Below are 26,678 nucleotides of genomic sequence, written 5' to 3'. Positions count from 1 at the left end.
GCATTTAAAATGCCAGACATAGCAGGGTTGAATTTGTTGATGTTTATGTAAGGACAGGGAAGTGGAGTAGTTTGTGTAAGGGGTTTGAAAATTGATAAGGTGAGGTATGGGACATGGGGGCAGGCAGGGCAATAACAAATCCCTAACAAAAGGTATTTTATTGTTTTACCAAATATTCCATTCAGAAAAAGGCCATTTCTAACCTGCAGCAAGTTACAGGGGAAGTTGCAAAGATAGGGATGCTTTGCATTTCTAACTCAGTGAACTTAGAGCATCTGATCTTACTCTTAAATTCAGCAAGGAAAAAGAAACCCACCTATCCAAAGTTAAGATAACTGAAGGGGAAAAAATAGGATGATGATGATATAAAGACTGCATTTAAAAAGGAGTAACAGGACACAAAAACATGAAATTGAACCCTTATCACATTACATATACAAAAATAAACTCAGATGAATTAAAGACTTAAATGTAATATTGTAAACCATAAAACATAGGGGAAAAGCTCCTGAACATTGGCAGTTATTTTTTGAATAGGACCCCAAAAGCACAGGCAACAACAACAACAACGAAACAAACCAATTACATCAAACTGAAAAGCTTCTGCACAGCAAAGGAAACAAAAAAAGGAAGAGACAACCTATGAATTGGGAGAACATATCTGTACACCATACATATAATGAGGTGTTCATATACAAAATATATAAGGAACTCAAACAACTCAATAGCAAGAAAATGAATAACCCGATTAAAAAATGGGCAAGGATTCTGGCTGGCGTGGCTCAGTTGGTTGGGCGTTGTCCCACAAACTGAAAGGTCAAATGTCGATTCCTGGTGAGGGCCACATTCTTGGATTGAGTGTTTGGTCCCAGTCAGGGCATGGGCGAGATGCAACCAATCAATGTTTCGCTCCCTCTCTGTCTTCCCCTCCCTTCCCCCTCTCTCCCTCCCTTCCCCTCTCTCTAAAATCAATAAGCATATCCTTGGGTGAGGATTTGATACATGAATATATTAAAGACCTAGATTCAAATTTCAAATTTTTAATCTCTCACCTGCTGGTTGTGTGACCTTGAATAAGTTATATAATCTCTCTGAACTTCGGTTTTTCTGTCTCTAATAGTGCCAACCTCATAGGGTTGGTGTGAGTTACAGTTAAATACTGTGTATACTAGGTGTGTCATGTACCATATACCTATAAATAATCAGTATATTTAGTATTTTATACTTTGGATGGTAAAACAGTTTTATTCCTAGTGTCAACTCTGAGTAGTTAGTTATGACTGCTTGGGGTGCTACTTTTAGAGTGACAGTGAGACTGTGACTAGGCTTGGCAGCAAAGTGCAGAACAATCTGTTATTGATATGCTACTGGAACCAAAGGGGAAGTGTATTTGTCACCCTGAGTTCAGTGAAAAGGTCACAGAATGTCAAGACACCTGGTCTTTCTTCAATTAGGTAGATAACCTGAGAACATCATTTATGCCCTCATTTTCCCAATATAAAATTAATGAGCAGAATTTTATGAACCCTGAGGTCTCTTTGAGCCTGAAAATTCTGATTCTAATTTGGAAACTATTGTTATTGCTTCAAAGGTTTGGACTGTTAATACTTTTAGGAAACATTTTGCATTAAGTACATTTACACATGAGAAGTTGTTCTATGGCCCTATTTGGAGGAGCAGTCATGATCACCTAAGTGAAGGGGTGTGTGGGTCAATAAATGAAGCAATGTTTGCAGCCTCCTCTTACCTGCTGTGTGCTCCTTTTTCAGTCAAAACCTCTCTGGGCATCAGTTTCATCACCTGCAAAATGAAAGAAAAAGTATTTCTGACTCTGAGATGTGGAGCAAACTGCTGAGGTCATGTGTGCTCAGTACTTTGAGCATATCAGAAGGCAGATCTTATATAACTCTAAAGTATGAGTATTCATATAAAAATGTGGCCCAGAAATTGCTCTCCTGATATGATGCACATTAATATCAATGTTATGTATTACAGATTTATTACAACAGAATAACATTTCCAGAAGAAAAGAGAAGTTGCTTAAGAAACCCAGACTTTATCATTTTCACTTGAAGTTAAGCTTTCCTTTCCCTTAGTGTAAGTCTCACAGTCTCCAAGGTTGAAAACATGATCAAAGCTGAAAGAAGCTTGATTTTGAAGTTGTTCACTATACATATTTGCTACTTAAACACAGGGTGGGGCAAAAGTAGGTCTACAGTTGTTCATATGGAAAATAATACAATAATTAATAAATAAACTCTATTAGATGTACTCCCAACAGTAAACCAATTTTGCCCCACTCTGTACACTTAGAACCAATTTGCTGTTGAAAATGCACAAAAATGAGTCCACATGAGGTTGAAATATCTTGGTCCCATAAATAGTTATGGCAACTTATGCTTCTGTGGACAAAGTCAGAACTTAAAAGATGTTACAAAGCCAACGGTCCGAAGAACAACTGAATCGACAATGGGAAAAAACGTGCCCCTTCTAGGTCAGAGAAGATAAACCAAGATAGGTAAATAGAGTAAATTTGCTTCTGCCTGATCACTTTGAATCAACAGCATTAGCAAGGAAATAGAAGAAAACAATTTGTCAGCATTTACTCCATTTGACTATATTTCTTTTTTGCCTTGTAACCAGAGAGTCTAGGCAGTAATGATGACAATAACAGTAATGGCTCTTGCTAGGAGACTTCAGATCAGAAGTCTTTCTGTCTCAGTTTCAATTGAGGTGTCAGTATGACTAGTTAGGTAAGAAATCCACATATAAAGATTTTTTTTTTTTTTTAAGAAAATGTCCAATAAACTGATCTAGCACTCCCAACAGACTACCCTTTCACTGTACTCCACTCCCTGTTTCTGAGGATTCAAAAGAGGTCAGAGTGTGGCAAGTGGGATTTTGAGAGCAGATTGGTGAAAAGATTTTTAGGGTGACAGTTGATGCATCCTAGGTGACTCCTCATTTTGCCTTTTTTATTTTTGGTGGGCAGAATTCTACCAATTAAACCAGGGGTCAGGAAATTATGGTTTGCAGGTCAGATCAGGCCCACTGGATGTTTTTGTACAGTCATGAACTCAAAATGGTTTTTACAGTTATAAAATGTAAAATGTTGGGGGGGGGGATAAAAATATATGTGTCATATAAAAGTTAACATCATTTCAAATTTCAGTGTTCATACATAAAGTGCTACTGAATATAGCCATGTCCCTTTATATACGTATCATCAGTGGCTGCTTTGGCGCTACAAAGGAGAGCTGAGCGGTTGCAACAGACACTGGCCTGCAAAGCCTGAACTGTTTATCATGCTGGTCTTTACAGAAGAAGTGTGCCAACCCCTGGTCTAAAGACAAGCCTGTTGAAAAGAGGTTTTCAAGAGGCACTTGGATAACTTTGAAATATGTCCCCTGCATCTGGAAGATATATATGACTAGTGTTTTTATGCCTGTAAAATCCTGACTAAGGGGACTCTGGCCCAGTGACAGCTTTCCAGGGAATCCGAAGGCCAGACAAGAGTCAACAAACTACTTTGTGCTGGCATGGGCCTGCATTTCCAGAATATGCTGGGGAATGGATGCATGAGCTTTTCCCAAGGATCAGTAATGGGACATATGATAGAGGGTAGGCCTGGACTTTTCTTGGCTGCCTTGAGGGGGCTGCAGGAGGAAGTAGTTGGATGTGTCCCACTGGGGGCCTTGGGCTTGACTGAGGAAGGGGTCACAAGGGACCATGTAGAATAACCAACACTTTGCCTTTCTGCCCAGCCAAGTATATGCCTTTTTATCTTCCTATGAGACAGCAGTTAACAAAGAGAAGGTAATGGAGAAGGTGAGAGGTGATGAAAGCTAGCTATGCTCTATGCATTCTTTCTAGGTTTCCCAAGATTGACTTCATTAATTCAAGTTTCAAGAGATGGTAAAAACCAGAAATAGAATTGTGCATACTTAATGTCAGGAGCTACGTGTTCCCAATATACCACTAACACAACTTATCAGGCAGTTCCAATGCATGAGAACTCTATATCCATATTCTCATTTAATTATTATGACTATGAGATTGATATTAAAACCCCAATTTTATAAGTGAAGAAACCAAAATACAGAGCATTTCAATGATATACTCACAACAGTGAGGGACAGAGAGTATGAAGCCCACACACCTCCTGATGTGTGTTCATCATGCACTTTTATGGGTAAGAAACAAGCATTCACTCATCTTACCTTAAGAGATGGGAGTAGATAGCAAGGGCACACATGCCCTGAATCCCCAGCAGAGGAATGCAAACTCTGGAAGTTCTGTGTGGAATTGCCTCACAGTAATAGGTGTCTGGCTGTGGGGCAGTTTATGATTTATCCAAGTGACTTCACACATTCCTTAACAGAGTCCTTGCAATTGTTTGGGGAAGCAGGCAAGGAAATTATTGTTCTTATTTTTCAGTTGAGTAAACATAAGCCCACATGCTCAAAGAGCAGCACTCAAGGAATATTTGTTGAATGAATGAACAAATGAATTCACTTCATCCATGATGTACATCTGTGTAGCTAGCTTGTCATTGATCTATGATTATTTAATTCTTTGACTAGAATACAAGCCGTAGAGCTCCTATCTCTGTGTCTCATATTTCCCAGCATGAGACCTTGAACATAATGGATACACTATAGATTTTAGTGGTATCTTTACTGTCCTGTCACAGAAGACTCTTGTTCTAAGAAAATATTAAGTAGTATCTTGAAGGGACTCAATGCAGTTGCAGTTTATTACTTTCAAGGGCCAGGCTTTGAGGTGAAGTAAACCTGGATGTGAATCCTGTTACTTCCACTTACTTAATTATGTTGCCATGGAGTTAGCAGACATAGTTTCCAATCCTACTCTGCCATTTATTAGCCATTGACTTTGTGCGAGTTAGTGTCCTTTATCTGAAAAATGGAACCAATGATACTCCCATGCAGCTTTACTTTGAGGACTAAATAAGTAAAACTAACTGGCCTATAGCAGGTTCTTGATAAATGGTAATAATTTTTATTTAAGGTGTTCAGCTAGTGGTTTGATTTCCTGACTATCTCTCTCTGATCTCTTCAGACCACAAAGTACACGATTTAGTCCACAGGGAAAGAACTAGGCTCTGCTCTTCTATCAAAGCACAAGGAGGCAAGCTTTGCAGGTCTGTGGATAAACTGTGCAAGCACTCCTAAAACCATTTGGAGTCACAGTTGAGAACAACAGAGAGTCTACAAAACAAGCCAAATCAATGATTGTCATAGGGGCACAAAGAAGCTGTTTTTCAGTTCTTTATTCAAACCTGGAATTAATAGATTTATTTTTAATTTTCCAATCTTGTATTTTCAATTAGATAATTATTTAAAATATGTTGAATACATAATACTAAGAGGATAACTTTTCCTTTACTCAGGAACAAATTGAATCATTTTTGCTATTCTCTTTGAAACTGGTGATTATTTTTGAAGGATGAAATTGGGTGGTTAGGGAATGAGATTGAAGGGAAATATTTAAAAAAAATTTTTTTATCCTCACCCAATGACATTTTTTCATTGCTTTTTAGAGAGAGAGGAAGGAAAAAAGAGAACCCCCGATGCAAGAGAGACCACTGACAGGTTGCTTCCCATAGGCACCTGAACCAGGGACTGAACTTGCAACCGAGATATGTGCCCTGACTGGGAATCTAACACACAACCCTTCTCTTATGGGATGACGCTCCAACAAACTGAGCCACAACAGCCAGGGTGGGAAAGACTTTTTTTTAAAAGTTTTCTCTGGTATGATTCCTCCCAAATAAATTGAGCTCACTGTATAAATTACTTCCAGTAAAGCATGATTTTCAAACTTATCAGCTAATTCCACGTGAACGTTATGACTGAGGCAAAGTGATTTTATTTCATAGATGTAAATTGCTACTTTACAAGTGAAAAACACAATTTCTTGTAAAACAACTGATGAACATCTCCTTTGGAAGTGCCTGCAATATCTTTTCTTTAAATAAAAAATTCTGCTGTAGTCCATATTTCTTGGTGTCATAAGGTCCTTCAGTCTTATTTTAATTTAATTAAAAATTGATCATTTGTGTTTTATTTTCTCTTTCTTATTGCCTATCACTCAGGCAGAACTATGTTAGCATCACTATTAAAATATATTTTCGAATCACTTCCTTTTCTGCTAGTTTTCTGACTGAACAGTGTTCTCCTTGAGGGGATATACTTTTTATTTTTGAACTATTCTTACTCCTTTGGCACATACCAGGTAAGCAATAAATGTCCTTTGAAATGCATTGAATGGCTTAGGTATTTCCTTCTGAGAAAGGCCAACCTTGCCAATCATTGGGTAGCAACGCATTGGTTAAGTAGAAAAGAAAATTGAGTGGTACCATTGTAGTGTCATGTGCTAATTTAGTCATAGAGGGATGCATCTGGGAAATGCACTTCCCACTAGTTGAAGGTATTTAATCTTCTCTAACTATGTAGTCCAATTAGAATCCTCCACACTAATATTATTGGTTACACACCCCTTTATTTTCTTTAATGTCACCCTCTGCCTTGAGTGTTTCATGCCATAAAACACATGGTTAGGAAGCCTGTGACGAAGTGTAAGTTTTCCAGTTTCTGCTTCCTCAACTTGTTCCATCATTTCATACTGTTTTTGTGGTCACATGTCTCCTGCATGAACTGAAGCATCCCCTGGTTATGAAACACTTAATAGCCTGCAGGCTGCAAGGCAGGCATTTGCTTCAAGTACAAACAAAGATACAGCTTCTCTCCTCTGGGCACTGGTCTTTACAATAATAGCAGCATGTTGTTCTCATGGTAATTCTAATATAAACATCCAATATTTAAAATGACATAAATTGTTTCCCTGGGAGTCTGGAAAGTTTTCAGAAGACCTCACATGGCTCTTCTTGAATGCTTCAGTTCCATACTCCCTTCGTTTTGGGTCATAAATGGTGTTCCTTTGCAAAAGCTGGCTTGGGAGATCATTTGGATTTGATCCTGCTGGCCTGATACTGCATACTTGGCTGGTCAGGACTTCCTGTCTCTGCTGATGACATTATACAGCAGGAGCAGAGTAGTCTTAGTAAATCAAACACCCTGTGCTTTGGCAATTACAGGGTTCACTAGGAATAGACAGAAATCTATATATAAATTTCCTACATGTCACAGTTCCAGAAGCTGCCATTTACATTGTAGTTTGATTTGTGACCTAAGGCATTGTATAGTGTACATTTTATATGACATTCTACAGAAGCCCTGACTGCCATTATCTAACATTCATTGAGCACTTACTATATTCCAGGCAGTAAGCCAAGCACTTTCCATAAATGATCCCAGGAATTTTCACAACAGCCTTATGAAATTTTACTGTGTCTCTTTTACACATGAAGGAACTGAGGTTCAGAAATGACCTTGAGGAAATTACACAATGACAACATATCAAGAAAAAAAAATCTACAATAAGTGAGAATTATTAGTAAGTGTGCTATACCTGTGCTCCTTAACTACAGGACAGTTCTTCCTAGGGGGAGGGGAGGAGCAAATCAGAACCTCTTCTCAGTGGGTGGGGTGATGAAGTAGATGGGGAAATTATAAAAGCATAGCCAATATTGTAGTTTAATTGTTAGAAATAAAAACAAACTTACAATTTTTGTAACATAATTGAGGGAATGTTTGACAAATGTCATATGGTGAGATACAGAAGATTGAGTCTAGATTCAGTGATTCTTAGCAGTAAGAGAAAGGAAGAGATGAACCCCCTACCACTGCCCCAAACAAGGGTGTGTTTCAGAAGCTCTGGGGGTTGGTGTGGAATATTCACTAGGTTTACGAAAAGGGAGCATAGGTTGTAAAAGGTTAAGAAACTCTCACCTACACCAATCAAATGAAACTGATAATTACCAGATTTCTACTACTTTAACGTTATATTGACCCAGAAAAATCTAAAAGCTGAATTTTTATCCTGGTTTCCATTATACAGAGTCAATTCACTGAACAATGACTTGGTCTTTTGTTTTCCAACTCTGTGAAGTTCTGGCTGGGTTCAGCTGGGCATTGGACCCGACACGTACATTCCCTGTGAACACTCTGAAAAATCAGACCTTAAATCTAGAGGATTTATGGCCATAGAAGCAAAACCAGCACTGCAAGGCCAAACAAAGATTAGAAAAGAAATACGTGGACTGGAAACAACAGTTAAATGCTTCTCTTTTCCCATACATGGCTGTCTAGGAATTTTCCTCCAAAATTCAAGATTAGACCAAGAAAATCATAACTAGCTAGAGTTGGAAGGACCTTTGGGAAATATTTATGACAATTGCTGCATTTATAGTTAGAAAATCAAAGCCTTGTTTGGGCTGACCTGAGGATGCAGACAGAGACTAAGCTGGGACTCAGAACCAGTGCACCCTTTCAGTCTATCCCACTATGTTTCCTGCCAATGGACTAGTGCCCCTCTTTATACTACTCTTACAGCTGTATGATTTTTTAGTGGATGGTGTTATTTCACAGATGTCTTTTAAATGATAGCCTAAAACATATGTGAGATGGCAGAATGTTTTTGTTTTAATGCCAAAACGGTCCTCCCCTTCTTTTGGGAATGAAAGTAGCTGATCACAGTACTCTGACCCCTGGCCTGGAGGTTGGCATGTGACCCATGCTAATGCAATCAGGGACCTACCTTGAGATTTGTTTAAACCTGAAGTCTTAGTCACTCTGATCAAGGAACTGATAGCATAAGAGCGGAAGGGCTGCTGGGTACCATGAACTCCACTTTGTAAAGAGTGACAATGGCAAAAACAGAATGAAGCCAATATGTATTCATTGTTGGAGTGCCTGCTCTGCCTCTTCTTGTGTGACCCTAAGGTAATTACATCACTTCTAGGAGCCTTAGTTTCCCCAGCTAAAAATAGGAATATCAGGGTGAATATTTGGTTACACAATGTGTTAAAAGTACCATTTAGAGTGCCTGATACATCATAAATGCTGAACAAAACAAAACAAAAGAATGGAAGCTAATCAAGGCTCCTCCTATGATTCTCTATGTATGCTGAATAATTCTCTTGCTATGTTCTGCCTTATTTTATTCATGTAACTCTTGACAAAGTTAATCCACAGCACTCGTAGTGGCTTCCATAACTGCTCAGCTTTAATGCACATAGTATTCTTTATAGTAAATAGTAAGGTAAACACAGTGAATAAAGTTTACTCTTATTGGGGTGTACTGGGTAGTGAGATGGGATGTCAGGTGTCTTGGTTAGTCCTAGTCAGCAGTTTCAGCTTTATAGGAAAAATAAGGAAGATAGAGTATACAGAAGGATGTTTTTAAGATCTGGGCCTATTACTATCTTTTAAGGATATTGTAGCTGGTAAATTTCTACTAAAGCCATGTCTGGACTCAGAAACTATTTTTGGAGCCAAATTTAGACATTCTTCTAGTTATGGCTATGAAAAACAATTCCTGGGCTTAAAAGGCTTGTGCTGTTTTTCACTTATTCAATGATATTTGAATAGATTAATATTTGTTAATCTATTCATCTGTTAATAGGCATTTGGGCAGTTTCTACTTTTTGGCTACTGTGAATAATGCTGTTATGAATATGCATTGCATCTATTTGTTTGAGTACTTGTTTTTTTTTAAGTTAAATATTTTATTGTTCTACTATAGTTATTCCAATTTTTCCCCCTTTGCCCTCCTCCTCCCAGCCCATGCTTGCTCCTACAGTCAATCCCCACCCTGTTGTCAATGTCCATGGGTCACTCATACATGTGCCTTAACTAGTCCCTTCTTCTTTCCACCCTTATTCCCATCCCCTCTGGCCATTGTCAGTCTGTCCCTTCTTTCCATGCGTCTTGTTCTGTTTTGCACAATTGTTTGTTTTGTTCATTAGTTTCCTAATATAGGTGAGATCATATGGTATTTGTCTTTCACCACCTGGCTTATTTCACTTAGCATAATATTCTCTAGTTCCATCTATGCTGTCGTGAAAGGTAAGAGTTCCTTCTTTCTTTCTGCTGCATAGTGTTCCATTGTGTAAATGTACCACAGGTTTTTGACCTACTCATTTACTGATGGGCACTTAAGCTGTTTCAAGCACTTGGCTATTGTAAGTAATGCTGCTACGAACATAGGATCTTTTGAACTGGTGTCTCAGGATTCTTAGGGTATAATCCCAGCAGTGGAATCACTGGGTCAAAAAGCAATTCCATTTTTAGTTTTTTGAGGAAACTCCATACTGTTTTCCATAGCAGCTGCACCAGTCTGCATTCCCACAAAGAGTGCACTAGGGTTCTCTTTTCTCCACATCCTTGCCACCACTTATTTGTTCATTTATTAATGATGGCCATTCTGACCAGTGTGAAGTGCTTTCTTATTGTAGTTTTAATTTGCATCTATACGATGGCTACTGATGTTGATCATCCTTTCATATTCCTATGGGCCCTCTGTGTGTCCTTCTTGTAGAAGTGTCTATTCAGGTCCTTTGCCCATTTTTTAATTGCATTGTTTGTCTTCCTGGTGTGGAGTCATATGAGTTCTTTATATATTTTGGAAATCACACCCTTGTCCAAGGTATCATTGACAAGAATGTTTTCCCATATGGTGCGTTCCCTGTTCATTTTGCTGATGCTTTCTTTAGCTGAGCAGAAACTTTTTAGTTTGATGTAGTCCCATTTGTTTATTCTTTCCTTTATTTTCCTTATTGCTGCATGGGATATCTGAAATTTTACTGCTTATGTTTCCCTTTAGGGTTTTTATGGTGTCATGACTTATATTTAAGTCTTTTATCCATTTTGAGTTTATTCTGGTGTATGGTGTAAGTTGGTGATCTAGTTTCTTTTCCTTCCTTCCTTCCTTCTCTTCCTTCCTTCCTGTCCTTCCTTCCTTCCTTCCTTCCTTCCTTCCTTCTTCCTTCCTTCCTTCCTTCCTTCCTTCCTTCCTTCCTTCCTTTCTTCTTCTTTCTTTCTTTCTTTCTTTCTTTCTTTCTTTCTTTCTTTCTTTCTTCTCTTTCTCTCTCTCTTCTTCTCTTCTTTCTTTCTTTCTTTCTTTCTTTCTTTCTTTCTTTCTTCTTTCTATTTCTGCATATACCTGTCCAGATTTCCCAACACAATTTATTGAAGAGGTTATTCTTACTCCATTCTATGCCCCTGCCACCTTTGTCAAATATTAATTGACCATAGAGACATCGGTTTATTTCTGGGCTCTCTATTCTGTTCTATTGACCTATGAGTCTCTTCTTATGCCAGTACCAGACTATTCTGATTACAGTGGCTTTGTAGTATAGTTTGATATCAGGTATTGGATCCCTACTACTTTGTTTTCTTTCTCAAGATTGCTGAGGGACTTCCGGCCAAGATGGAGGCTTAGACGGACACGCTAGGTCTCCTCTACAACTAGAGAGGAATACAACTACTTCAAAACAAAGGATAACTAGAAATTCCAGAAAATAAAACTACACGGAAGTCCAACATATGAAGTTATAAACCAGCGGTGCCATTTGGGCAGTAAGAGTTAAAGAGGGCAGTGCTGTTTGCGGTCGCACCTGGACAGCGGCGGGGCGGCGAGGAACGGTGCGCGACCCCAGCGAGGAATCCCGGCTGCGGTCAAGCCCCTGGCGGTGCGCGACTCCGGCGCTGGGGAGAGCGGCCGCCGCATCGCCTTGAACAGTGAGGCCCAGGGGGCGGGGAGGACGGATCCCGGTCTCCTAGCTGAATAACTGTGAGAATCCATCTTAGACCCCCGCCCCCAAAGAAAGCACCACAGGGCTGCGAAATAGGTCGCGGACAGACAGGCGCCGGTCGCTGATTTGTGACGCGTACACAGGCACTGCCCCGGACAGCCGGCCCAAGAAAACAAAACGCATCTGTCAAAATGAGGCAGACAACTATAGAAATCCCGGTGACACAGCTCACCAGGCAGCAGATAGAGAACCTGACAGATGAACAGATAAGAAACCTGTCAGAGGCTCAGTTCTGGGTCATTGTTATCAGGTGGCTTACAGGAATTCACAAAAGAGCAGGAAAAAGATAAGAAAGAAGCGAAAAACTTTCATAACGAAAGGAACAAAACCGCATACGAGATAGATGGTGAGAAAAAAAAAATCCAGAGTTCATTTCAACAAACTGGAATATGGAGAAGGAACAAGCAGTCAACCAATGCAGCGAGAGGAAATGGGAAGCAACAATGAGAGGATCAGAAACCTCTGGGACAGCTATAAAAGGCCCAACATAAGAATCATTGGTTTGCCAGAGAATGAGGAAGATGAACTAGAACTTGAAAAATTGAGTGAAAATAAAATAAAGGAGAACTTCCCAGACTTGGGGAAGGGAATAGACTTGCAGGTCCAGGAAGCAAGGAGAGTTCCCAAGAGACTGGACCCAGGGAGAACCACTCCAAGACACATTATAATCAAAATGTCAAAAATTAAAGATAAAGAGAGAATCTTAAAAGCAGTAAGAGAGAAGAAAAGAATTATGTACAAAGGGGTCCCAATTAGACTATCAGCTGACTTCTCAAGGGAAACCCTACAGGCAAGAAGAGACTGGCAAGAAATATTCAAAGTAATGAAAATCCAAAACCTACAACCACGAATACTCTATCCAGCGAAATTGTCATTCAGAATAGAAGGACAGAGAAAGTGTTTCCAGGACAAAATAAAACTGAAAGAGTTCATTAGATCCAAATCACTGTTATATGAGATGTTAAAGAACTGGTTTAAAAAAACAGAAGCTAGGGAGATGAAACAAAGGCAAACTAAATAGGCAACGAGAGTGGAAAGGAACTGTGGGTACGGGAAGCATATTGGGGGGAGGTCAACAGGGAGGGGGAATGGGGAAAGGGAGGGAGATGATATAGGAATTGGGGATCAAGGTAGGAGGGAATGGAATAGACGGAGAGAGGTTGGGAGGAACTGTATGCACAACTAATGGACATAATCTAAAAGGGGGGGACAACTGGAGGGAGGGGGGCCACGGGGTGGAGGGGAGCAGAGGGAAGGGAAATTGGCACAAATGTAATATTTTAATCAATAAAACACATTAAATCTGAAAAAAAAAAAAAAGATTGCTGAGGGTATTCAGGGTCATTTTTGGTTCCATATAAATTTTTGAAATATTTGTTCTAGATCTGTGAAATATACCATTGATATTTTAGTAGTGACTGTGTTGAATCTATAGATTGCTTTGGGTAGTATGGACATTTTAATTATGTTAATTCTTCCAATCCATGAACACAGTATATGCTTCCATTAATTTGTATCTTTCTTAATTTCTTACTTCAGTGTTCTATAGTTTTCCAAGTACAGATCTTTTACCTCCTTGGTTAAATTTATTCCTAGGTACTTTATTTTTCTTGTTGCTATAGTAAATGGAGTTTTTTCCTAGCTTCTGTTCCTGATATTTCATTGTTGGTGTACAAAATGCCTTCAATTTCTGAATATTGACTTTGTATCTCACTTATTTGGTTGAGTAGCTTTTTTGGTGGAGCCTATAGGGTTTTTTATGTACACTATATTATCATCTTCAAATAATGACAGTTTTACTTCCTCCCTCCTAACTTGGATGCCTTTCTTTATTTTTCTTGTCTGATTGTTATGGCTAGAAGTTCCAATGCTATGTTGAATAAAAGTGGTGAAAGCAGACATCCTTGTCTTGTTCCTGATCTTAAGGGGAAAGCTTTTAGTTTTTGCCTGTTGAGTATGATCTTGGCTGTTGGTTGCTTGTATATGGCCTTTATTATGTTGAAGTTACTCCCTCTATTCCCGATTCTCTGAGTGTTTTATCATAAATGGGTGAGGAATTTAATCAAATGTTTTTTCAACGTCTATTGATACAATCATGTGATTTTTTATCTTTCATTTTGTTTATGTGGCATATTACATTTATTGATTTGCAATGTTGTACCATTCTTGCATCCCTGGGATGAGTCCCATTTGATCATGGTGTATGACCTTTTTAAAATTTTTTATTTTATGAGTTTATTTTAACTAAGTTTTTTTAAAAATATGTTTTATTGATTATGCTGTTACAGTTGTCCCAATTTCTTTTCCCTCTTCTCCCCTCCACCCAGTGATCCCCCTCCCGCCAGTTGTCCCTGCCCCCTTAGTCCATGCCCATTGGTTGTACATATAGTTCTTTTCAACATCTTCCTGTCTACTCCACTCTCTCCTACTATGCTTCTTAATTCCTGCATCATCTCCCTCCTTCCCCCTTCCCACTGACCTCCCCCAAAATGTTCCCTAAATCTATGGTTCTTTTTCCACTCTCATTGCCTACTTAGTTTGCCTTTGTTTCAATTCCCTAGCTTCTGTTGTTGGTTGTTGTAATACAGTTTTCATTTTAATGTTCATAGTTTTGATCCTCCTTCTTCTAAACAAGTCTCTTTAACATCTCATACAACAGTGGTTTGGGTCTAATGAACTCCTTCAGTTTTACTTTGTCCTGGAAGCACTTTCTCTGCCCTTCTATTCTGAATGACAGCTTCGCTGGATAGAATAATCGTGGTTGTAGGTTTTTACTTTTCATTACTTTGAATATTTCTTGCCAGTCCCTTCTTGCCTGCAGAGTCTCCTTTGAGAAGTCAGTTGATAGTCTAATTGGGACTCTTTGGATATAATTCTCTTCTCTCTGTTGTTTTTAAGATTCTCTCGTTATCTTTAATTTTTGACATTTTGATTATAATGTATCTTGGTGTGGTTCTCCCTGGGTCCAGTTTATCTGGAACTCTCTGTGCTTCCTGGACCTGTAAGTGTATTTCCTTCCCCAAGTTAGGGAAGCTCTGCTTCATTATTTTTTCACATAAGTTTTCAATTTCTAGTTCTTCTTCTTCACCTCTGGCAACCCTATAATTCGGATATTCACTCTCTTATAGTTGTCCCAGAGGTTTTTGAGCTTCTCCTAATTTTCCTCACTTTTTGTTTCCTTTTTCTGCACTGGCTGACTGTTTGTTCCTTCCCTATGTTCCGATTTGTTGATTTTGATCCCTGGTTTACCTTCCGTCCCCACTTGTTTTGTATGTTTTCTTTTTCATTTCAACAGGACTAGCCTTCATTCCTTCCCTGTCTTGATTAAGTCCTGCTATTATTTCTGTAAGCTGTCTTATAACCATAGCTCTGAACTGAGCCTCAGAAAGATTATCTATCTGTTTGTCCATTAATCCGTGTATTTGCTTTTGGTATCTCTATTTGATTGGTATCTCTATCATTATGTCTGCCATCCTGACAGGTTTGTTTACCTTTCCTTCTTTGGTGGGGCTGTCACACCTCCTATGCTATAGGGGGTGTGGCCCTGTGCACTCATCAGTACCGGCGACCCTTCTCATCACACTGTGGCACTTTGTGTGGGGGCAAGGGTCCAAGATGGATTCCTGCCGTTCACTCTGCTGAGAGACCGGGAGCCTCCTCCTCCATTTCTGCGCCCTCTGGGCCTCACAGTCCGAGGCAATGGGGGTCTGCCTTCCCTGGTCGCTGCAACTGCTGCCACCAGCACAGCTTGATCTCTCCACCCCGGCTTTGCCCCTCCTAATCTTTCTGACGAGCACCACTTGTTTATAACTTCATATGTTGGACTTCTATGTAGCTTTATTTTATGGAACTTCTGGTTATTTCTGGTTTTGTGGTTGTTGTATTCCTTCTTAGTTGTGGAGGAAGATGGAGTGTGTCAGTCTAGGCCTCCATTTTGGCTGCAAGTCCCCTGATCTTTTTAAAGTATTGCTGAATCCAGTTTGCCAATATTTTGTTGAGGTTTTTAACATCTTTGTTTATCAACAATATTGGCCTGTAGTTTTCTTTCTTTGTTGTATCTTTATCTGGCTTTGGAATTAGGATAATACTAGACTCATAAAAAATAGTTCGGACGTCTTCTTTGTTCTTGAATTTTTTTAATAGTTTGAGAAGGATAGGAGTTAGCTCGCTCTTAAATGTTTAGTAAAATTCGCCTTTGAAGCCATCTGGTCCAGGGCTATTGTGTGCTGGAAGTTTTTCTATTTCTGTTTCAATTTTACTAGTTGCTATCGGTCTATTCAAGCTTTCTGCCTCTTCTTGATTCCATTTTGGAAGATTGTATGTTTCTAGAAATTTGTCCATTTTGCTCAGATTGTCCAATTTCTTTGCACATAGTTGTTCATAGTAATTTCTTATAGTCCTTTGTATTTCTGTGGTATCAATTGTAATTTCTCCTCTCTCATTTCTGATTTTATTTATTTGGGTACTGTTTCTTTTTGTCTTAATGAGTATAGTTAAAGGCTTGTCAATTTTGTTTATCTTTTCAAGGAACTAGTTCCTGGACTTATAGATCCTTTGAATTGTTTTTTTAGCCTCTATGTCATTTAATTCTACTCTAATCTTAAATATTTCCTTCCTTCTATTTGCTCTGGGCTTTATTTATTATTGTTCCTCTAGTTTCTTTAGGTCCAGGGTTAGGACCTAAAGGTTTTTCTATATAATTTACTAGGCCTGTATTACTATGAACTTCCCTCTCAGAACTGCCTTTGCTGCGTCTGATACATTTTGGGCTATTGTGTGTTCATTTTCCTTTCTTTCCAGATACTTTTTGATTTCTTCCTTGATGTCATTGTTAACCCATTCATTATTTAATAGCATGTTATTCAATCTGCATCTTTTTGAATGTTTTTGAGTTTTCTCCTTGAGGTTGGTTTTTACTTTCAAGCTATTGTGATCTAAGAATATGCATGATATGATTTCAAGTTTCTTGAATTCATTGAGGCTTGTTTTGTGTTCTATCATGTGGTCTATCTTTGAAAATGTTCCATGTGCACTTGAAAAGAATGTATATTTTGCTTTGTTGGGGATGAAAGGTTAATATATATCAATTAAGTCAATTTGATCTAGAGTGTTGTTCAATGCCACAATATCCTTATTGATTCTGTTTTTGGAAGATCTGTCCATTGTTGACAATGGGGTGTTAAAGTCCCCTACTATGAGTGTGTTGCTGTAGATATCTTTCTTGAAGTATTGCAAGTCCTTATATTTGGTGCTCCCATGTTAGATGTATATATGTTTACAAGGGTTATATCTTTCTGATAGACTACTCCCTTAAGTATTACGTAGTGACCTTCTTTGTCTCTTTTTATGGCCTTTGTTTTGAAGTCTATTTTGTCTGATATAACTATTGCTACTCCAGCTTTTTTATTCGTATCCATTTGCTTGAAATATTTTTTCCATTCCTTCACTTTTAGTCTGTGTAGATTTTTGTGTCTGAGGTCGTTCTCTTGTAGCAGCATATATCTGGATCATGTTTTCTTATCTTTCACCTACCCTGTGTCTTTTTATTAGAGCATTTAATACATTTACATTTAAAGTTATTTTTGATAGGCACTTATTCATTGCCATTTATTCTCTTTGTATTTGTGTCCCCCCCCCCCCATCTCTTTCTTCGTATTTTTAAAGCAGTCCTTTTAGCATCTCTTGCAATGCTGGTTTGGTGGAGATATATTCTTTCAGCTTTTTTTTTTTTTTTTTTTTTTTTGCAGGGGGTCTGGGAAACTCTATTTCACCTTCTATTTTAAATGAGAGCCTTGCTGGATAGAGTAGTCTTGGTTGCAGGGCTTTGCTTTTCATCACTTGGAATACTTCTTGCTATTCCCATCTGGCTTGTAGTGTTTCTGTTGAGGAATCAGCTGATAGCCTTTCGGGGGCTATCTTATATGTCAGTAGCTGTTTCTTCCTGTTGCCTCCAAGGTTCTCTATTTGTCTTTAAATTTTGCCATTTTAATTATAATGTATCTTGGAGTGGGCCTCTTTGGGTTAACCTTGCTTGGGACACTTTTTGCTTCCTGGACTTGCATGCTTTTTCCCTCAACAAGTTAGGGAAGTTTTCTGTTATTACTTTTTCAAACAGGTTTTCTGGTCCTTGTTTCTTCTCTTCTCCTTCTGGTAACCCTATGATACTAATATTATTACATTTTATGTTGTCCTGCAGCTCTTTTAACCCCTCTTCATTCTTTTTGACTCTTTTTCATTTTGTTGCTCTGTCTGGGAGTTTTTTCCTACTTTGTCCTTCAGTTTGCTGATTCAATCCTCTGCTTATTCTAGCTTTCTTTTAATTCCTTCTAGTGCATTCTTTATTTCAGATATTATATTCTTCATTTCCTCCTAGCTCTTATTAATAGTTTCTGTGTCCTTTATCAGGCTGATGTAGCTCCCAGTAAGTTCTTTGTAGCTTCCATAGAGTTCTTGTAGTTCATTAAGCTCCTTGAGCATCCTTATAACCATTATATTGAACTTAATGTCTGATAAATTGCTTTCTTCTATTTCAATTATTACTTTTTCTGGGGGTTCCATCTTTCCTTTCAATTGGTGGTGGGTTTTTTTTTTTTTTTTTTTTTTTTTGTGTGTGTGTGTGTGTGTGTGTCTTCATTTTAGGTGACTCTTCTTATTTGTTTATGTGTAGTAGATTAATCTGCTTTGATCCTTGTGTTTGTGGTGTGAACCTCTGTGATGGGAGACCTGTGGGACTCAGCAGTGCAGTCTCCTTGATCCAAGCTGAATTTTTTTGGGATGACCTTTATGCCATTTATGAGAACTCTCTTGTTTTAATGGTGTGTTGGTTGTTGGGTCATTCTTTGTTGGATTCTCCCTTCAGGCTGACTTTCTGAGATTCACGCTGCCCACCATATCTTGTCTGCTGTTGTACAGGTGCTGACACAACAAAACAACCCAGTAAACAAAATCCACATCCACAATAATAACTCCCACCCACAACCACACTAAAACAGCAAATTAGAAAATATCAATAAAGGTGTAATAAGATTAAGACTATTATAAGAAAGGAAAAACAAATATGAGATGACTAACTGAAAGAAAAATGACTTTGAGAGGGTAGAGGGAGGAAAAATAATAAGAGTATGGAGTGGAACCAAGGTGAAGAAAGAAAGAAAATATATTTACATCATAATTAAAAGGGAAGACGGCAGAATGGAATAAGAAAAGGGAATAGTATAGTATGAAGTTTTAAAAAAAGTTTTAATAATTTTTGAACAAAATAGGAACCAAATTGAAAGAAAAGATCCACCACAGCAATATCAACAACAAATGAGCAAAGATTAATACCAATGAAATTTGAATAAGAAAAAAAATAAAGAAAAAACGTTTATGAGATATCTAGAGGAAAGAAAATGATTTTGAGAGGAGAGAGGGAGAAGAAGTACTAAGAATGTAAACCAGGCTAAAACAGGGGAAAAGTAATACTTAAAACAGAACAAAATACCTGGCTGCTGTGGTTCAGTGGATTGAGCGTCGGCATGCAAACCAAGTGTTGCTGGTTCAGTTCCCAGCCAGGGCACATGCCTAGGTTGCACGCCCAGTCCCAAGTTGGGGGCACAGGAGAGGCAACCACACATTGATGTTTCTCTCCCTCTTTTTCTCCTTTCCCCCTCTCTAAAAACAAATAAATAAAATCTTTTAAAAATAAAATAAAATAAATAAAAATATTTTTAAAAAGAAAACAGGACACAATAAAAAAGGGCAGGAGTAAGGCAAAATGGAGTAGGAGAGGGGAACGGTAATTAGAGATTTGAAATACAAAAATAGTGTAGATCTAGGAATAAAATTGAAGAAATGCAACGACAACCACCATATCAACAACTAAGAAGCAAAGATTGATAAAGGTGGTAAGAGAATAAGGGTAATTTAAGAATGGGAAGAATATGAAATGACTAATGACAAGAAAAATGGTTTTGAGAGGCTGAAGCAGGGAGAAGTAGTAAGAGTGCAGAATAGAAACAAGTCATAGCCAGAAAAAAATTTTTTTAACAAAAATAAGAAGAGGAAGGAAGAAGGTAAAATGGAGTAAAAGAAGGAAGGAGCAAAATATAAGATTTGAAATAAACTAAAATAAAAGAGACTAGTGAAATAATATGCACAAACTTGAAGGAAAAGAAATGAATGTTAAAAAGCTATGCAGGAGAGAAAATAATGCAAATAATGAAGGAGACTATAGTGGAATTTGTCTCCACAGAATCCAGTGTTTACCACTGTTTTATCTTTCAGGATCCACCCCTGGTAATGTCAGATGGTGTCCTAGTCTGGCCCTAGACAACCTGTTTGAGAGTACAGGTGATCTGTAGTTTCTGGCTATCTCCTTCAGATTTGGCTGGTCCTCACTGTTCTGCTCTGCCAGCTTTCCATCAGCCCAGGGCCCAGGAGTGGTTCATTTAATAACCCAAGAGGACTACCAGTACCTTCTCCACCCATCTCCAGAGGGGGCCTCTGGTGCTATTGGGAGGGTGGGAATCCTTGGTCGCCCCTAGGGGGAGCTGTTCAGTTTTTTTGTGGGGGGAGGGGGAGCTGTTCAGTTTTCAGGTGAGATGCTGGGAGTGTTTCCCTGCTCCCTCCCCACACAACTTGGTCTGTCCCAGATTTTTTCCAATAATGTATGGTTTCTGGTGAATTAGCTGTCCATTTTCTGTGAGAGGCCAATCTGTGTAAAAGGGGCAGCTCTTTCCTGCTTGGTGCAGACAGCAGCATTGTCTAGGTACCAAGGCTGGGTGGGGCTCTTATCACCCCTTGTTGCACCTCTATCTAATCTCTCTGCTCTGCTGGTTTCAGTGGATCAGGGCCTGAAGCACAGCATAGCTCATAGTGTCTGGTAGAAAGGGCCTTTTCAGAGCTTTTAGCTTTCCCCTGAAGATATGTGCGCAGGTGGGGACTCCTGAGCCTCTCTGATCTGCAGAGCCTGTAATCCCGCAGGTAGGGGTTGGGCATGCCTGCCTGTGAGGGATCCTGCCTGTGAGGGTACCTGCCTGGCTGCATGAATCTTAGGCATTCAACTCCTGGCCATCCAGTCCCCAGACTGCTGCTCTCGCAGACTCAAGCCTGAACTCTCCACTTTGCACAGTCCCCTGCTCACTAGCCATGCTGGGTTGCTTCCTACAGTCCCTTCAGTGTGACTCTATCCCTCTGTGTTCTTTGTTGGCAAAGCCGCTGCACATGTGCAAGCACATGTGACCACAGGGGCCCTGCCAAATCTCGAGTCTCACCTCACCTCTTTTACAAGTTTCTGCATAGCCTCCACACTGCAGCATCAAATTCTGAGGGGCCCTGTTGTCTTTGCACCCCCCCCCCCAAAAGCACAAAGTCTCTCAGTTAGGGCTGGCCACAGCCTACCAGAGCCTCTGACAGTTTCAGAAAAGTTCTCTCTGTATGTCTCCCAAATGATGCTGGGATGAGTCCCACAGCGATACTACAACATGGGACAGTGAGGGGGTACTCTTACCACTCCCTCAGTGATTCTCAGCTTTGGGCAGGCCTGTTCCCACCACTCTGTTTCTGCAGCCAGCACTGCCCTGGGCATGTCTCTCTGCCCCCGAGCTCATGGTTCTTGTGTAGCCTCCTCAGTCAGGTTCTGTCCTGTTCATGGTTCCTGTGCCACTCAGGGTCAGGGGGGCAACAGCCTCTCCCCTAGTAAGTACCACAGTCCCCAGATCTGGCTCCTGGAAACAGTGGAGTGCATGGCCCTGCTGGGGTGGAGGACACAGAGACATGTTTGGGCACTGAGGTACTCTGGAGACTTCTTCCCAAGGAGGATATTTTAAATTCCTCAAGATGACTCCCGCTCCAAATCTGTGCAACCAGAAGTGCTGGATTGGGCAGTAGGGGTGGCAGCTGCTCCACTAGGAGAGCCTGAGCCTCCCACTTCCAAGTGCCTTGCAGGAAGGCAGACTCTTGCTCACTCACACACACACACCCCCACTCACTCACTCACATATGCGCTCACTCACTCTCAGCTGTTTTTTGAGCTGATTGCTCTGTGGTTTAGCTACAAGCCCAGTCCAAGTCTGGCAGCAAGTAGATAGAGCTTTCAGCTACTCTGCAGTCATCTTGGATCTGTCTTTAGTCATTTTCATCTTCATGGTTTAGGGTATCTTTATAGAGTAATAATCCATCTTCCATCACCCTCACCAACTCCATTCTTGTCTCTGCGTGGGCCTGGACTGGGCTCCTGAGCATGGCCATCCTAGGAACTTGAGTACTTGTTTTCAGTTTGAGGGGATATATACTTAGGAGTGAAATTGCTGGATCATATAGTAATTCTATGTTTAACTTTTTTGAGGAACTGCCAAACTATTTTCCAAACCAGCTGAGCCACTTTACATTCCCACTAACAATGTATTAGGGTTTCAATTTCTCCAAATCTTGCCAACACTTGTTATTTTCCATGTCTTTCATTATAGCCATCACAGCAGGTATGAACTGGTGTCTTACTGTGGATTTGGTTTGCATTTCCCTCATGAATAACGATATGGAACATTTTTGTATGTTCCTGTTGGCCATGTTTACATCTTTGGAGAAATGTCTATTCAAATTATGGCCCATTTTAACATTGGTTTGTCTTTTTTTGTGTTGATTTGTGAGAGTTCTTTATATATTCTGGGTACTAAACCCATATGGGATACATTATTTATGAGTATTTTATCACATTCTGTAAATTATCTTTCTTTCTCGATAATGTCTTTTGATGCACAAGAGCTTTTAATTTTAAGAAAGTCCAGTTTATCAACTTTTTCTTTTGTTGCTATGTCATACCTAAGAATCCATGTCCACATTGTAGATCATAAATATTTACCCCTATTTTTTTCTATAAATTTTATGGTTTTAGCTCTTATATTTAGATCATTGATGTATTTTGAGTTAATTTTTGTACATGGTGTGAGGTAGGGGCCCAGTATCACTCTTCTGCATTTGAATATTCAATATACATACCATTTTAGAGAAAGAAAACATACTCTGATAGATGTAATAAAAAAAAAATAATACCATAAGAACTAAGATGAACCTAAGGAGACATGACAACTAAATGTAATTTGGGATTCTGGATGAGATCCAGGAACAGGAAACAAACACCAGGTAAAAACTAAAAAAATCTGAATAAAGTAGGTATTGTAGATAATAATAATGTGTCATTCTTGGTTTATTATCATTACTATTGATACTAGTATTATATCACTTGGTTCAATCTTGTGGCAAATGTACCATATTAAAAGTTACTTTAAAAATAGGTACATTGATAACATCAAAACCAATTGCAATATCTAGAAATAAACCCTAGTGAAAGATGTGCAAGATCTCTACACTGAAAACTACTAAATGTTACTGAGGGAAATTTAAAAAGTCTTAGTGAGATATATCAAGTTCATGAATTAGCAGACTCAGTGTTGTTAAAATATCTGTTCTATCACATTTTTTTAGAGTTTTAAATATATCCTAGTCAAAATCTCAGCAAATGTTTTTTGCGGAAGTTGGTAAGTTGATTTTAGAATTTATATGGAAATGCAAATGACCAAAAGTAGCCAAAACAATTTTGAAAAGAAACAAAGTTGGAAGAGTTATACTATCTGATTTCAAGGCTTATTATAACACTCAAGTAATCACAACAATGTGGTATTGACAAAAGTATTGACATATAGATCAGTGGATCACAATAAAGTCTAGAAATAAACCAACCTGCTATAGTCAATTGGATTTGGAGAGAGGTTCCAAAGTAAGTATAAGAGAAAGTAAAGCTGTTTTCAATAAGTGATGTGGAAACAACTGGACATTCATATTAAAAAATGGATTTTGATATTTACCTCATGCTATAAATCAAAATTAATTCAAAATAGATCCTAGGGTTAAATGCAAAAGCCGAATCTATAATATTTCTAGAATAAAATATATGAGAAATTACTTGTAACTCTGGGGTAGGCAAGCATTTCTTAGATTAAACATAAAGGAAAAATGAAAACTGGACTTTATCAAAATTAAAATATTTTGCTTTTCAAAAGACACCATTATGAAAACCAAAGAGTAAGCCACTGAGGGAAAATGTTATCAATATGTGACTCTGACAGAGGTCTTATGTTCAGAATATATAATCCAGAGTACAGTATTCACTTATTGTGGATGTTACGTTCTAGACCCTTTGCGAAGTAGGAACCTTACATTTATTCTACACTCTTAAACCTATGTAACCTTAACAACATACGTATACAGTACCACAAAATCCCGTGATATAGCAAAAAACCCACGATAAATAATTAAATATAATATTTTTAAAAATCCCATGATACAGTAAGGCCGCGATAAGTGAACCGCAATATAGAGAGGGACTACTATATATAAAGGGCAATTGAACTCCATAATAAGATGCCAAACAATTTGATGTAAAAACAGGCTAAAGACTTGAAAAGGTACTTTATCAAAGAAAATATATAGCTAATAAACACATGAAAATATACTCAGTATCACATTAGACTTTGGGGAAATGCACATTAAAACAATGAGGTACCATATTATTGCAACATAGTGGCTAAAATTAAAATGACTAACAATAGCAAGTATTGGTGAAGATATGGAGCAACTGGAACTCTTTATTGCAGAGAGCTGTGTTAAATGCTACAGCTTTTTGGGAAAACATTTTTGGCAGTTTTTTATTAAGTTAAACAGAAACTATATGACCAAGCAACTTCTCTCCTAGATATTTACTCAAGAGAAATGGAACTATATGCCCACAAAAGAATTAAACACAAGTGTCACAGCAGCTTTATTCATAATAGGCAACATTTGAAAAAAAAATTCAAATGCCCATGAGTAGATGAATGGATAAACTCACTGTGGTATATTTATAAAATGTTATATAAAGAGGTATATTATAAAATATAAAATAATATATCTATAAAATGTGATAAATTATAGAATGATAATTTATAAAACAGAATATTAAGCAACAAGTGGAAATGAACTATAAATACACATAACAACATGGGTTAATCTCAACAGCAGGCTGAGTGAAAGAAGCCAGACACAAAAGAGAACATATTGTGTGATTTCATTCCAAGTCCTAGAATAGGCAAAACTAATGTATAATAATAGAAATCAGATCAGTCTTGCACATCTACAATCCTGAGAGTTAATGCTTTTCTAGTTATGTACGATAGACATCTCAGTCATCTCACCCTAGTTCTGGCCCTAATAATCACTGAAACTTGTCTTGTGAAATAAGTGCATTGAAAAGTGGGTTTATGTTAAATATGTGGTTTGTAGCCCACTTATTCTCCCCCTCCAAAGTATTGTTCATAATATTGAGTCATCAACGTTTTATAATAAATAGCAGTAAAGAGCATGTGATTGGGATTTTATCTTGAAAATACAACATAGCTTATGAAAACAGTCATGTCTAATTACAACTGTGAGATTATTGAAACAAAACAAGAATCAAATGCTGTTGTGTCTAATTTTTCTTTAAAAATTGAACTATATGACATCTTCAATTTTGCTTTTGCATCATGATCATAAAGATCAGTTTACAAAAATATACAAGGCCTTTAAACACTTTCTCTCAAGGACTCTTCCTAAGTTTGATGTTTAAGTGATTCCCTTTTGAGGCATCTATAGTGCCAACTTACTTGCTTACACTCCTTTCTTTTGTTACTAACTAGTCTAATTTTTCCATATCCCCATCTGTCATTGCCTTTGGGAAGGATTAGAGCAATTCTGCTCACTTGGTAAATTCTCATGTCTTTTACTTTGCCATGCATTTGTATTGTTTTTTGTTTTTGCACTGCATTTTGGGGATTTTAAATCAGGTAAGAACCTACAAGATGACGACTGACATATACTGTTGATACAGTGAGGAGAAAGGAGCTAAAATTAAAGCAGAAGTTTGTTTGAAGGAGACTACCTTTTTAAAAGAGGTCATTTCTTTGGAAAACACAAATAATAAATACTAAGATAATGGGCACCTCCAATACTTGTAGGATAATTCCTGGAACAAATAGTGTTCTGAAACTAAGGTGCTTTTTATATAGTCACTTCCACATTTAAATAAATGGTTCTGGGATAATGTCTCACCCATATGTAAAAAAAAAAGAAATTCAATTTCTACTTAATTTCACATACAAACAAGAATTATACTTGGATTAAAGACAAAAGTTAAAATAAAAACTTAAAAATGATTAGAGAAAAATATAGAAAAATATTTTTATGGCATTAAGATAGGGAAGGAGTTCTTAAGTGTGATAAAAGGCACAAAACAAAAGGGAAAGATTAATGAGTCTGACAATATTAAAAACAATACATGAATTTATTAAAATAAATAAAGAATATCAAGGCAAACTAGAGAAAGAATTTAAAATAGATATAACTTGAATAAAAATCTATGTGACATAAGTAATTTCTATAGATCAGTAAGAAGAAACTAATAATTGAATGTAAACATTTGCATAAGTAAAAACACTAGTGGTTAATCAGCTTACAAAAAGATGTGCAACTCATTTGAAATATGGAAAATGAAGATTAAAATCCAATGGAATTCAGTCTCCTTATCTCAATAGTGTACCAGCTTAGGTTACACAAACTGTTCCTTTAAGAATGACAAAACAAGTTACACAAAATATTTTTTTAAAAATCTCTTTGAAAGCATTGACAAGATGCTATCAATAAAGTAAGAATTTGCTATGCTAGGATTAGAGGAAGAGTGGAATCCAAAAAAGGTGGGCCTGTAATCTGAACTGCTTTTCTCCTTAACGAATTTGCTAAAATAAAAGGAACAGTTGAGAGCCTGAAACTACTTCTATAATTTCTCAAAGTCAATGTTTAGCACTCAAACAAAAATAATGAGACCTACATAAAGACTAAAATTGACTAATAACTAAAGGAAAATGATAAATAATAGAAACATATCCAAGGA

This window comes from Furipterus horrens, unplaced genomic scaffold, assembly GCF_987537825.1.
Source record: "Furipterus horrens unplaced genomic scaffold, mFurHor1.1.pri manual_scaffold_7, whole genome shotgun sequence".
Taxonomy (NCBI): Eukaryota; Metazoa; Chordata; class Mammalia; order Chiroptera; family Furipteridae; genus Furipterus; species Furipterus horrens.
Note: the sequence above shows the minus strand (reverse complement) of the source record.